The sequence below is a fragment of the Humulus lupulus genome, chromosome 3 (genome assembly GCF_963169125.1).
Source record: "Humulus lupulus chromosome 3, drHumLupu1.1, whole genome shotgun sequence".
In the NCBI taxonomy this organism is placed as follows: domain Eukaryota; kingdom Viridiplantae; phylum Streptophyta; class Magnoliopsida; order Rosales; family Cannabaceae; genus Humulus; species Humulus lupulus.
In genome coordinates, this window is record NC_084795.1 from 52611730 (window position 1) to 52627033 (window position 15304).

The following is a 15304-nucleotide window of genomic DNA, read 5'->3' on the forward strand; positions in this document are numbered from 1 at the left end:
TGGATAACCATTTGTACACTTGAGAGTAGTTGATATTGGTGGGAAATTAAGTGGAAAATGGCATTTTTGCAAAAGGAGTAAAAGACTAGGATGCCCTTGAGGTTAGTATAGGAGTTTAATTAGAGGGAGGGGCAAAGTGGTAATTTGGCCTGAGGGTAGATGGGTTTTGGCTGAGAACCTTGTGAACGTTCTAAACCTTTCCTTTCCTTTCTCTCTACTCTTAACACTTAAGCATCTTAAGGAAAACCAAAAACAAAGATAAAAAAAGAGTTGGTTTTTTAGGATCAAGGGAGGAATTCAAGCTAAGAATTGGAGCCAAGAAGTTTGAGGTCGTTCTATACAGCTGAGGTAAGGATTCAGCCCTTAAATTCTGAGTTTTAATGCTTATAGTTAAGGTTTTTTGTTTGTTTGTTGAAGTTTTAGCTTAGGTGTGAATTTTGAGGTTTTAGGTAGTCTTTGAACTAGTTTATAGGTTATAAATGTTGTAGTTGTTGATGTAAGCTTGTTTAGAGTTGGATTTTGGGAAAAATGAGGGTTTTGGTAGGAAAATTTGAGGACTTTTGGTTGAAGACGTTGAGAAATTTCTGGGTTTCAGGCTTGAGTCGCGGCCCTGTTCTTCAGGCGCCGTAGCCCGTGTGTGTTGAGGAGGCTGGGAGCCTCTGTCTGCCTAGGCACGCCATGGCGCAAGGTATAGCGCGACGCGGCCCATGTCCCCCAACAGAGAGGCATTTTTGCCTCTGACTAGAGTGCGCTGCAACCCTTAAGGGGGGCTGGGCCATGGCTCAAATGTGGAATATAGGCTGTTTGAAGGGTTTTAGCTCTGAAACTCAAATGTTAAGGTCGGGGAAGGTTTCTACTACCCAGTTTGGTAGAATCTAAGGTCCCGGAGGCTAGATTTATATTCCGAAGTTATTTAATGGATTAGAACTTGATGGATGGTTATTATGAATGCATTGTGACTAGGTTTTTAGCGAGGCTCAGGTTAGGGGATTGTGCTCGTGATTGCAGTGCTCAGATAGCTCAGGACACAGGTAAGAGAACTGTTGTACCCATAGAGCAGGGCGTGGCCCTAATGTTTGTATTGCATAGTGTGGCCCTATTGATTGAATTGCAAGGTGTAGCCCTATTGTTTATGTTTAGTATATGTTTAAGTATATGTTGATATTATGCTATGTGATGCATATTTGTGAGTGAACGACGAAGGCTGGAAATGGCAAAGGTCGGGAACGACGAAGGCCAAGAATGGCAGGAAGCTGAGTACGGAAAGGGGTCGAGATCAGCATTGGGCATGTAGAGTGCAAGCCGTTAGGGCGAGACTCTCCTAGGATGTTGGAGTCATCCTCTCGGTGAAGATCGTGAACCCAGGGCCTAGTAAGCCCCTGGGACGGCATGGCCGCTATGTGTTTAGCCCGTTGGCTATTTTGCTATATGTTGTTGATAGATATACATATGTTATTTTTTGTGTTGAGTTTTCTTGTTGGGTTTCGGCTCACGGGTGCTCTATGGTGTAGGTTAGGGCAAGGGAAAGGTCATCCAACCGTGAGTATGGAGAGCATGGAGCGACGGGTACATGTTCGACTTACCTGGCCACCACGGCTAAGGTTATTTTTGGAAAATGTACTATAATTGTTGTTTTGTCGCCTAGGTTGACCATGTGTGTATTTTGATTTGTAATATATTTTCTAAACAATATTTTGGGATCCCAACTGTAAAACTTTCTAAGATTTCAATGAATAACCAAATGTTTTATATTTAATATTAAACGAGTTTTGTCTCCGTTTAGTCACACTTTTAACCCAAAACCACGATTATCAAGCTAATGACACGTTTTTAACTCACTTAGTAACGACTCTAAGGAAGTAGGGTGTTACAGCAGCAATGGTCTTCTCATTAAAGGTATGTAGGCATTACCTTTATGGGGATAAATGTGAGATTTATATTGACCACAAGAGAATGAAGTACTTTTTTACACAGAAAAATCTGAACATGAGACAGAGGCGGTGGCTGGAGTTGGTGAAGGATTATGATTGTGAAATCCTGTATCATCCAGGGAAGGCCGACGTGGTAGCAGTTGCCTTAAGTCAGAAGGGTCTGAGACAGATATACAGTGCAAGACAGATATCCAGGGAATTGGCAGAGGATATGACCAGAGCTGGAATATAGTTGATGGTGAGCTAGTTGGCCAACATTACGCTACTGCAATGCTCTGGATAACCAAGACTGTTACACTATTTATTTTCAAATAGTGCAAGACTTGCTAATCAAGTCGTTTGAACAATAATGTGATCCTAAGGTCAACCATCAGATTAGGGTTAAGAGATTTTGATCATAAACGATTTATTTTCATTAAAATAGATGTTTGATACGTGGGATCCCAAAAAAATAGGGTATATGTGATAATTACAATCTTCAAAAGTTAATACAACAAAAGCCAGTCTAATGGCAAAATACAAGTTTTTAGGGCTATGTCCCTGCACTTTCCCTCGGTCGTGGTGGACGAACAGCTGACTATGCACACTTTGCCCCCAGAGCTCTCCAACACATGGTTGGTCCAACTTCCATTTGTCTTTACCTGCTCCACGTAGCACCCGTGAGCCAAGGCCCAACAAGAAAACCATAAGCAACAAGCACGTATAACAACAATAGTATTCAATCAATCTTAACACAACCAGTTCAACTATATAACAGAATACAAGAATTAAACTAACCAATGGTACAAATAAAATATCAAGTTCATATATTAACTAGTTTCACAAGTGTTCAGGGTTGACACGCTTAGGTTGAGCCCTCTGTTTATCTAGCTGACCCCGGCTCGCTTAGGCCGAGCTGTGTTTAGTACGCTTATCATTAGCCTCGACACCCTTAGGCCGTTCATTCTCATATAACATAACAATTGTACAATCAAATAATACACATATTCAATTATTGGGAATCTCAGTCCCGTTCACAACCACAAGGGTGCAGTTTTCTTACCTTGAATCTTGAGCGAAGAGTAAAGAACGGTCCCGAGCATGATCCTCAGCCTTGAGCCTTAGCGATAAACCTAGTCACAGTGTCAATGGGTAACCATCAATCCCTAATCCAAATAAATCTTTAGGAAACAAAAAATAGCCTCCGGGACCTCGAATCCTACTAAAACGGGTAGTAGAATTCGTCCCGAGCGCTTGGGTTCGAACCCTCGAGCCTCCCCAAGCCTAAAAAATATCATAGGCCAAAGTTCCCTAGGTGGGTCGTGACCTAGCCTTAAGGGTCGCAGCACGCCTTAAATCAGAGGCGCAGCCACATGCCTCTAGGGGGAGGCGGGCTGCGACTTACCCCCCTAGGGCCGCAGCGCCCAAGAACTAGGTTGCAGTGCGCCCCCGCGTACCCAGAAATCCCTAGGTTTCCAACATGCTTCCTCAACCTTTAGCCCAAAAATCCAATTAATTATACTCCCAACTCCCACCTAAATTTCAGGAGCGAGTCCAAGACTCCTAATCATATATATTTTAAGCATATTATATCATAGAAAACTCTACTAAAACTTCCAATCCAACCATCAACAAGTCAATACCAAAGAACCTAAACCAATTGATCATAAAACCTTAATTCTTAACAGAAACCAAACAAAATCCTTACATCAATGGCAGCTAAACCCTTAGCTTCAATTCTTCAGTCCTTGAGCTTAAATTCCCAAGCTTCCTAGCTGAATTCCCTGGTTTTATCCTTCATATCATCAAGAATTTCCTTCAAGCATAAAAGAGGGGGAGGGAAATCGTGTAAGAGGAAAGGGAGAGAGTGTTTGGGACTTCTAGTGTATTCTGATACATTCCCAAGTCCTCTCTATGTATATCCTTAACCCATAAAATACCTTTTTGCCCCTTTAAGTTTATTCAGCCCTCTAATGGTTTCTAAGGGCAAAATGGTCATTTTCCCCCAGTTCCCGCTAATTACTCAAGTGTTCCTAGTATTAACCAATTAATCCTGTCACGTCCAACTAATTACCAAATACTTATTCCTTATGCAATAAATCCTAAAATATTCTCTAAATTCCCAAAATACCCCAAGGCTCCCCCCGAGTCGGGTATTAAACCCCACGGTGACTATTTCGCTAATCCGCTCACTAGGACCGTCTCTATAATGCCCTGAATATTTCTAGTCCTCAGACCATTAAAAACTCTTATACATAACTACTAGTTTAGGATACATACATAAGAAATAACATAACTTTATTTAAAACCCAAAATATTGTACCAAATACAAAATATGGTATGGGCATTGTTATAAAACAAAAACATAAACATTAAATCAATTGTTTAAAATACTAAGTGCGGAAATACATAAAAACATAAATCAAAAGACTTCAAAACAATGTCATCCTTGATCTTCTAGCAGTCCATTCAATCCATTCATCCTCAATACACATGCCAAGCTGCCATGAATCCTTCCCGCCTTCCTTGCTCATTTTCCTGCACCATCTAAAAAGAAAGGAATGAGCCTAATGCCCAGTAAAGAAATTCTACTAAAAACATATATGTCATAAATCATAAAACATAAGACTATATCATAAAACATATGACTATAAAAGCATATATCATATAGGACTACAATATTAATGACCATTAACTCATTCACGTGGTATGTGATAAAATCATCTAGGTCCTCAGTCTACTAATCGAGGTTAGATCAGAACTATAGTATATGATAACACATCTAGGTCCTCTGTCTACGAATTGAGGTAGGGTAAATCATCACTCTAAACCACGAAAATGATAAAAATTCTTAGGGCTTGCTATCTAAGCAAGTCACATGTCCAAGCGAGTACAACATAAATTCTTAGGGCTTGCTATCTAAGCAAGTCATATGCCCAAGGGCTACAACATATATCATATCACATATCATATCATAACATAAAACATATCATAACATAAACATATAAACACATATAATCTAACTTATTTTCCTTACCAAAAATCGGGATATGGAGACAAGAATGGGATTTGGAATACTCCTAAAATCAATAGTAAACCATGAGTTTCTAAAGAAAAGGATATGAGAAAGAGAACTAAACCATCAAAGTAAAAACTTACCGAAAACCTTAAGTTTTAAGGAACTTAAACACCTAACCAAGAATCATAACAAAAAGTTAGGATCTTAATGAAAACAAAATAAAACTAAAGAACCATGAAGAACTGAACTTAAGGATAAGAATACCTTGGATGATCAAGAACTTTGATCTACACCTCGATACCGAAATAACACTTTATCTTACTTCCCAAGTGTTTAGAAAAGCTTAATTTGGAACAGCTTTTGACCCAAAACCCAAGTGTTTCTCTCTATAGTAATCTTAGCAGCTTGGAGGCTCTGAACAATGCTTGAATGATGAGTGAAATGGCTGAGTACTAGTACCTATTTATAGAGTTCAAGGAGTGAAAATAACCCCTTTTAAGATGAATAAATAAATGAATATAAAATGAAAAATATTTGAATTTTCGTTCTATAGATGCCCAGAACTCAATCAAAATCGTTCAAGAGCAAGTCCAAGTGGTTAAGGGTTGTTTCTAAATCAGTTCTACAAATATATCAAAAAATGGCTCCAGGAGCCGATATATCACCATCCCTAGGTGATATATCGCCCCTACCTATGCCCCGAGCCTTCGAGCTTTCGTTAGTGCAAAGTCGATGTGTTTTCTGTATCTCTTGTATGCGATATATCGGCCCCTATAGCTGCGATATATTGGCATACGTTGCTATATCAAGCACGTATTTGCACTTTTTCAGCATATTTTGAATTGATTAAACAACTTTTACTGAGTAAAAATGTGATCCTAACCGCTGCTGGAAGGTTCTAGAGCTTCTATATCTTTCTTTTAATTAAACTATTCATAAAAAATACTTAAATCATTAATAAACATGCTTGTGACAAGTGTCATGCTCTTAATAATTCTATCTAAACCTTAGGTTATAATAAACAATATTTCTAGGACCAACAATATTAATCAAACCTTATGTTATAATTAATATTTCTAAAATATAGGTTAAACTTATAAAATTCATAACTGTTGCTATGAGTTTCCAATTAAGTCTCGGCTTGAACCAAAATCCATGAAAACTAACATACTACAAGCTACTACTACTACTATCTAGCTAAGCAAAATTCTAAGACACTATGATTCTCCCCTACTTAAAAGAATTTTGTCCTCGAAATTTACTTAGCAAACAATTCCAGATACCGTGCTAAGATGTCTTCCTCCAACTCCCACGTTGCCTCCCATTCTGAACTATTACTCCATAGAACCTTGACTATCGGAATACTCTTAGACCGTAATTCCTTCATCCCTCTATCTAGGATGCTATCCGGTCATTCCTTGTAACTCAAGTCTTTCTGGAGTGCTATTGTATCGTACTTGAGGACGTGAAATGGGTCTGACATATATCTACAAAGCATCGAGATGTAAAATACATTGTGGCTATCTGCTAGAGCTGGCGGTAGGGCTAATCTATATGCAACTATTCCCACCTTGTCCAATATCTCAAAAGGAGCTATAAATCGGGGACTAAGTTTGCCTTTCTTCCCAAATCACTTCACACCTTTCATAGGAGATATCTTTAAGAAGACTTGATCTCCGACTTCGAATTCCACATCTCAGCGCTTGGCATCCGCATAACTTTTCTGTCGGCTTTGAGCAGTGAGCATACGCTTTCTAATCAATGCCACTACATCCTGAGCCTTTCTAACAGCTTCAGGTCCAAGAAGTTGTCTTTCTCCAACCTCGTCCCAATGTAACGGCGATCGACACTTCCTTCCATAAAGTAACTCATAAGGTGCCATACCGATCGTTGACTGGTAGCTACTATTGTAGGACAACTCTATAAGTGGCGAATACTTACTCCATGATCCTCTGAGGTCTAGTACACAAGCACGCAACATATCTTCTAAAATATGTATGGTATGCTCAGACTGACCATCGGTCTGAGGATGAAATGTCGTGCTAAGTTTTAACTTGGTACCCATGGCTTACTGCAAGCTTCCCCAAAATCTCGAGGTAAACACCGATCCTCTGTTGGATACTATGTTCTTAGGGATTCCATGCAGTCATACTATTTCTTTAACATAAATGTATGTGTACTGGTCTGCTGTGTACGTAGTCTTGACAGGAAGGAAGTGAGCTGACTTGGTTAGTCTATCTATCACTACCCAAGCTGAATCGTGCTGCTTATTTGTTCGTGGTAATCCTGTCACGAAGTCCATGGCTATATCTTCCACATTCCATTCTGGAATACTAAGCGGTTGCAGTAAGTCTGCAGGTCGCTGATGTTCTAGTTTCACTTGCTGGCATACTAAGCATTTAGACACATATTCTGCTACATCTTTCTTCATTCTTACCCACCAATATAGTGCCTTAAAGTCATGAGTCATCTTGGTCGACCCTGGGTGAACTGAGTATGGGGTAGTGTGTGCCTCTTCTAAAATCTTCATCTTAATCACATGGTCATTCAGCACGCATATCTGTCCCTTATATCTCAAGAACCGCTATCCTGATATTGAGAAATCTGTTCCCTTTCCTTCTTTAACTGCAACCATATGTGTTACTAATGTGTCATCATGCCCTTGCCCGATCCGTATATCTTCTAACAGATTTGGCTGGATGGACAAGTTAGCCAGTTTACCAATAACTACTTCTATTCCAGTATTAATCGGCTCTTGTTGGAGCGACTTTTCTATTCCGGATAATGCTACTAGATTTCCATAACTTTTACGACTTAGCGCATCAGCAACTACGTTTGCTTTTCCTGATGGTATAGGATTTCACAGTCATAATCCTTTACTAGTTCTAACCACCAACACTGCCTCATGTTGAGCTCATTCTATGTGAAGAAATACTTTAAGCTCTTATGGTCCATATAAATCTCACACCATTCTCCATAAAGATAGTGGCTCTAGACCACCGCTGCCAACTTTATATCATGCGTTGGATAGCGTTGCTCGTATTCCTTTAGCTGCCTTGAGGCGTAGACTATCAGTTTGTCATTTTGCATCAGCACACAACCCAAACCTTGCTTCGATGCATCACAATATACTACAAATTTGTTGTTGGGTGTCGGTACACAAAGTACTGGTGCTGAGCATAACTTATCCTTGAGCAACTGGAAGCTCTCTTCACATCTATCCATCCAGTTGAACTTTTGCTATTTTCGGGTCAGGTTGGTAAGCGGGGTGGCTATCTTAGAAAGCCTTCTACAAACCTCTGATAATAGCCTGCTAGCCTAAGAAAACTTCTAACTTCTGACGCATTCTTAGGTCTTGGCCAATCCTTCACAGCCTCTACCTTAGCTGGGTCTACAACAACTCCATCTTTGGATACTATATGGCCAAGGAACGCTACTTGCGAAAGCCAAAATTCCACTTCTTGAACTTGGTGTAAAGTTGATGCTTCTTCAATCACATCATGGTCATTCTTAAATGTTCCTCGTGCTCGACTTTATCCTTGGAGTACACCAAAATATCATCGATGAACACTACAACGAATTTTTCCAAGTAATCCTTGAAGACCCGATTCATTAAATCCATAAATGCAGCTGGAGCATTGGTAAGACCAAAAGACATAACTAGAAACTCATAATGTCCATTACGAGTTCTAAAAGATGTCTTGGCAATATCCTCTTCCCGTACCTTGAGCTGGTGATACCCGGACCGTAAATCAATCTTAGAAAACACAGTCGCTCCTTGGAGTTGATCAAACAAGTCGTTGATCCGGGGTAGCCGGTACTTATTCTTAATTTTCACCTTGTTTAGCTCACGGTAATCTATACACATCCGCATGCTTCCATCCTTCTTCTTTACAAATAGAACCGGTGCTCCCCATGGCGAATGGCTTGGTCTAATGAAACCCAAGTCTAAGAGTTCTTGTAGCTGCGTCTTTAACTCCTTGAGTTTGGTAGGTGCCATCCGGTATGGTACCTTTGAGATAGGCTCGGTACCCGGTACTAGTTTGATTATGTAGTCAATTTCCTGATTTTGTGGCAACCCTGGTAAGTTGTCAGGAAATACTTCTAGAAATTCCCTTATAATGCGGACGTCTCCAACCTTTAGTGGTGTTTCCAGTACCACATCTGTAACGCTGGATAAGAATGTGTGACATCCTTTCTCTATCATTCTCTGAGCTTTAAGAGATTAGATAAGTGGTGTTCGTAGTCCTAAAATATTTCCCATAAAACATACTCTCTGACCATCAGGAGTTTCGAACATCACTTTCTTGTGTCTACGGTCGATGGTTGCGCCATGCCTTGTTAGCCAATCCATTCCCAGTATCACGTCGAAGTCTTTGATGTCTAGTTCTATCAGGTCTCCTTCTAGTTCTATGTCCTTGATTTTGATCGCTATGCCTCGTACTATCCATGATGATAGGACTACTTTGCTCGAAGGTAATTCTGTCACAAACCTAGTTCTAAATCTTTCTCAAGGTTTGTCTAATTTCTCTATCATTCCTAACAAGATATACGAGTGTGTTGCTCCTGAATCAAATAATACTGAACATATATTATCGAGGATAGGAATCAGACCTATGACCACTTTGTTACTAGCTTCAGCTTCTCCCTGGGTCAAGGCAAAGACTCTAGCTGGAACCATCTTGTTGTCCCTTTTCTCTTCTTGCTTGAGATGTGGACATTCCTTCTTCCGATGACCTTCCTTGCCACAATTGTAGCATCCTTTGGTGTTTGCACGACACTCCCCAGGATGTTTCTTTTGGCATTTGGAGCACTGCGGGTATTCTACATAACCCGACCTATTGCTTCCATTGCTAGTCCGTGCTCTTTTGTCATTGTCGGATTGCTTACTATCTGGATGCCTTCTCTTCTGGCCATTATTGTTGCTATGTTGATGGTTGTTGTTGTGTGTCTAACCATTCTGAGGTTGATTCTACTGCTTAGGTTCAGGCTTGCTGGCCTCTTCCTTACTAACATTTGTGTGAAACCTCTCTACCTCTATAGTTGTTTCTAGAGCATCGACATAGAAATGGTTCCAGGGTTTGCTAGCTTGACTCCTAGCTCAATTTTGGGTCTGAATCCCCTAACGAACTTGGTAACCCTCAAGAAGTCGGTTGGGGCCAACTCTGGTGCAAACTTGGCTAGTCGGTCGAACTGTCGTGCATACTCTACTACCATCAGATTTCCTTCCTTGAGACTGGAGAATTCTTCCACCCTTGTGGCAATGACTATTGCGTTATAGTACTTCTTGTGAAAGAACTCCACAAATCTAGTCCATGTCATGGTGGCGACGTCGTGAGTCTGTTGTACTAAATCCCACCAGATTCTAGCATCCTTCTTTAAAAGAGATGAAATGCAGGATATGCGATCCGCGTTACCGAGGCTCATGCATGCTAGTGTCGGCTCTACATTCCTGAGCCATTCTTCCACCTCGAAGGGATTGGTTGTCCCTTCAAAGTTTGGAGCGTGTGGCTTATGAAACCACTCATAGAATGATTCTATGTACTGAGTTGGGTAAGGCGCATCGTTCTCCATTGGCCATCCCCCATACGGACCTACTTGCTAGGGTGCCTGAGCTGTTGGCTAAGGCTGGGGCAGAGGGCAGAGGCTGCGGCTGAGTCTGTTGTCGTTGTTGCTGCAGCAATTCTTCCACTTGTTGTCGTAGCCGAACAATTTCAGCGGTGTTGTCAACCAGAGGCGGTGTAGTTCGATTAAAAGCAGCATTGGTAACACGCGCTCTTCTTCTTCGAACTGGAGGGGCTTCATTAGTCTCGTTGGCAGTGCTGGAGGCATTTCTGGCTATGCGTGCAGACCTTCTGAGCGACATCTTCAGCGAGCCCCAAACTTCCAGTAGAATTTACGGCATAGGCACAATTACAAGGCACCCAAGCAACAGAAAATAAAGCAGTGACCCATGAGGATATTCAACGAATGGGCTGTATAAAGCTGTGTGAAATTTCCAAAAATCACAGGGAAACTCACAATATGGGCGAATTTTGCACTGTTTCAAGGCTTGGTTTGGTGTACTCTTGGCTGTGGCTTGGAGGCGCCTGGGAAAATATGGGTTGTGAGAAGATATGGGTGTTAGGGTATTTGGGGTATATACGGGTATGAACATTTATTTTATAGATATAATAAAATTGTACTGAATACATATATATATTTTATAAAAATAAATAAATAAAATATAAACAGATATATTGTATATTTATAATATGTATATATTATACAGATATACATATATATGCAGATATATATAGTTTATAAATATAATATTTTTTTTTTACTGAAGTATATATGCATATAATTATATATATACATATATAAAGTAAAATTTGTAGAAAGAATATTCAATATAGTACATATATGTATATATATATTTTAATATAGTATTATATATATATCTAAATAACACCATGACCCATGTTTTTTCTCTACCCAGATTTCTAACAGTTTTCCCAAGATTTTCTTCAGCAACCCAACTTTGACGTAACTCTCTTTTTTTTCAAATATTTTTGCGGCCATTTTGCTGAAGCAAAACTCTTGCAAAACCTTCAGACTCCAACATGACTCTCAAAACACCCTGTTTCTTGGTTTCTCCATACCTGAAACACCAAAATACACTTAAAACCACTCCAAAACATCACAATAAAATGGAATTAACATTACAAAAAGTGAAATTAAAATAAAAATAACTATAATTAAAAACACTCATATGTATATATATATATTTTTTTCTTTCTGATTGATTTTTTTTTCTTTTTTTTCAGCGCATTTTTATTCTTTCTTTCTTTGAGTTGCTTTACAAATGAATATTCCAAAAACCATAGCAACCCAAACTTCATTTTTTTTCTAAGGATCTTTCAAGGAAACCGAGGTTTGGTATTGCTCAACCTCGCTTCCCCCAAACTTTGCTGCTTTCCTTGTTACCTTAAATGATCATCCCAAATGCTCATCATATAATTCCACTACACCATTGGGAAACACCTTGCTCACTAAGAACCCACCATCACACCTTGATTTCACTAGAGAGTTTGAGAAAAACACTCTATTCCCAACTTCCAACATTTGTGATTTAGGCTTGCTACTATGTTTCTTTTTCTTCTTCTTTTTCTTCGGTGGCTTTGGAGAATGCGATGGTTCTTCTTCCTTACTTATCCATGGCTCCCCACCTTTATCAATTTCTTCAAAAGGGACCTTTTTCTTGACTCCATTGCTATACTTTCCATGCATCTTTTCAATTATCTTGAAGTTAGAAGCACTTATGGCCAAACAAGCTTCAACTTCATTAGGAGAGCGTATAGGATTAAAAACCTTGAATGTGGCTTGTTCGTCTTGAGCTCGAATGGTGAGCTCTCCTTTTTCAACATCTATCAACGTCCTCCTGGTGGCAAGAAATGGTCTCCCCAAAATGATCGGTACATCCCTATCTTCCTCATAGTCAAGAATAATGAAATTCACCGGAAAAATGAACTTGTCAACTTGTACTAGGACGTCTTCAATCTTTCCCTCCGGATGCACCATAGAACGGTCAGCCAATTGCAAGGTGAGTGTAGTTGGCCTTGCTTCTCCAATTCCCAACTTCTTAAAAATGGACATGGGCATCAAATTAATACTAGCTCCCAAATCACAAAGAGCTTTACCAACTTCTCGTCCCCCAATAGAAATTGGAATTGTGAAGCTGCCCGGATCTTTAAATTTAGGAGGAATTTTATTTTTCAATATGGCACTACAACCTTCAGTCAAAGCCACCGTTTCAAATTCTCCAAGCCTGCTCTTCTTAGTTAAAATATCCTTCAAAAACTTCACATAGTTGGGCATTTGCTTCAAAGCACGGTATATTGATGTGAAGTTGTTTCAAAACATCCAAAAATCTTCAAAATTGACCATCTTGTTGCTGCTTTTGAAAACGTTGAGGAAATGGTGGAGGTGGCTTGCTCATAGGCTTCTTTGTAGCATTTTGCGGTAGAATTGCTGCAGCAATTGCTTCAGGATCAGCAATTAAAATTTTTGATTTCACAGCTTTGTCTCCCTTGTCCACACTACTTTGGATTAAAGTGGGCTCGTTGTTTCTAGTACAATTTTCCTCCGTCAATTCCAGGTTTTTACCACTCCTCAAGGTAACCGCCTTACAATGCTCCTTACCATCTTTCCTTGGATTTTCCGTATCACTAGGCAAGGTGCCTTGTGGTCTATTCCTTAGCTCATTAGCAAGCTGCCCCAATTGAATTTCTAAATTCCTCAAGGATGCTGCTTGACTCTGAATCACAGCATCGTTCTTGGCCATATATTCCTTCATTAAACTCTCCAAAGAGCTTGATTGAGACACTTGAGGAGGAGGTGGTGGTTGAGCTCTTGGTTGTTGAGAAAACCCCGGTGGATATGTAGGCTTGTTTTGGATTGGTGCGCCACTTGAACTAGCTCCTTGACCCCCCCATGAGAAGTTTGGATGCTGCCTCCACCCCGGATTGTAAGAGTTCGAATATGGGTTATTTCGGTTGGCATTTTGATTCCCGACATAGCAAACTAAAGCAGGATTCGAAGGACAACTCTCAAATGCATGCCCATCTCCACAATAAACACAAGATACATCGGCAACTTGTCCCATAGCAGCTGGTTGTACCATTCCCCCCAAACTCATGTTCTTGAGAAGGTTAGTCATTAAAGAAACTTAAGCGGTCAAAGTTGTTAATGCATCCACTTCAAGTATACCAGCCACTTTTCGACTTGTTGAGGCTATAACATTAGACCATTGATAATTGTTGCTAGCTATCCTCTCCAAAATTTCATAGGCTTCATTGTAGGACTTAGAAAGAATAGCCCCATTGGCTGAAGCATCTAACACCATACGAGTGGAAGAATTGAGCCCATTGTAGAAAGTCTCCATTTGTATACAATGCGGGATCCCATGGTGTGGGCACTTTCTCAATAATTCCTTGACTCTCTCCCAAGCTTCACAGAATGATTCATCTTCCAACTGCTGAAATGACATGATTTCATTGCGAAACTTGGCATTTTTGGTAGGGGGAAAGTACTTCATCAAGAATTTCTCAGCCAACTCATTCCATGTAGTCACCGAGTCGAGAGGAAGGGTATTGAGCCAAGCTCTAGCTCGATCCCTCAAAGAGAAAGGGAACAATTTCAACCTTAGGGCCTCATCAGTCACTCCTTGTTGCTTGAAGGAATCACTCACCTCCAAAAATGAACGAAGATGAAGATGAGGATCCTCAGTAGGCAGCCCACTAAATTGGCCCACTGTTTGCAACATTTGGAACATAACGGGCTTTAACTCAAATTGGGGTGCTTGAATTTCAGGCCTAACAATGCCCAGATTGAGCTCATTGAACATGGGGGCAGCATACTCCATTATGGCTCTCTCTCTGTCATCAACCATAGCAATTGTGTTAGTGACATTATTAGCACCCTCAACTCCTTCAACCTCTTCAGCCATATTAAGGCGATTTTGAGCCTGTTGATCCCTTAGTCTTCTTCTAATTGTTCTTTCAATCTCGGGGTCAATAGGAGCTAGTTCAATGTCTTCTTGCTTGTTCATATAGTAAATCACCTGAGAAAACACAAGAGCAAGCAAACAAAGTCAGCTCAACAAAGAAAAAATTAATAAATTGCAAGTAATTGATTTTACAAGAATTTCTAATTTCAATCCTCGGCAACGGCGCCAAAAACTTGTTGCGATCAATTTAATATTTGATTTTAAATACGCAAGTGCATGTAATCACACAAGTAATATAATGATAAGTAAATCGTCTCCACAGGGATTGCAAATTAAAAAAGTAAGCAAAACAATTACTAAACAATTTTAGAAAATTAAAAGTCAAGTGGTTGTTTATAGGCTAAGCAAAATATTAAAATAAAATGGAAATACTGAAATTAAAAACTGAACTGAACAAGAAAATTGAGAGAAATATATGGATTGCAAAATGGACTTGAATTATTGAATTCCCCTATATTATTCATCCTGAACAATTTGCGGACAGATTGCTGCAGCAATATCCTAGCAAAACTCCCAGGTTAACAAGAATTCCTTTAAACACTCATAAAACTTTCCCAAATTTTATGACATTAATTATTCTACCTAATTAAACATATTCCTATACAAAATTAGATTTAAGAATGCAAATAAAAGTTTAATTCTCAAAAGTTACACAAGGCAAATAACATATCCCTATGTTACTTACTAACATAACCTAACCTAGATTATGACTTGTGTCATCCAAGCTTTTCCCATTACATTTAATCTTTCCAGCATTAAATATAACTAAATAACTTGCCATTGCTGGCCAAACAACAACAAGAAATTAATGTAAGCACACTTGAA

General features: G+C 39.6%; 1 non-coding gene across 1 annotated transcript; it reads left to right on the forward strand.

Moving 5' to 3' along the window:
* The first annotated feature begins 13871 nt into the window (after positions 1-13871).
* On the forward strand, positions 13872-13978 carry LOC133828220 (small nucleolar RNA R71). The gene has a single exon (XR_009890852.1). It is a non-coding gene; the product is annotated as a small nucleolar RNA R71 (small nucleolar RNA).
* The last annotated feature ends 1326 nt before the right edge of the window (positions 13979-15304 follow it).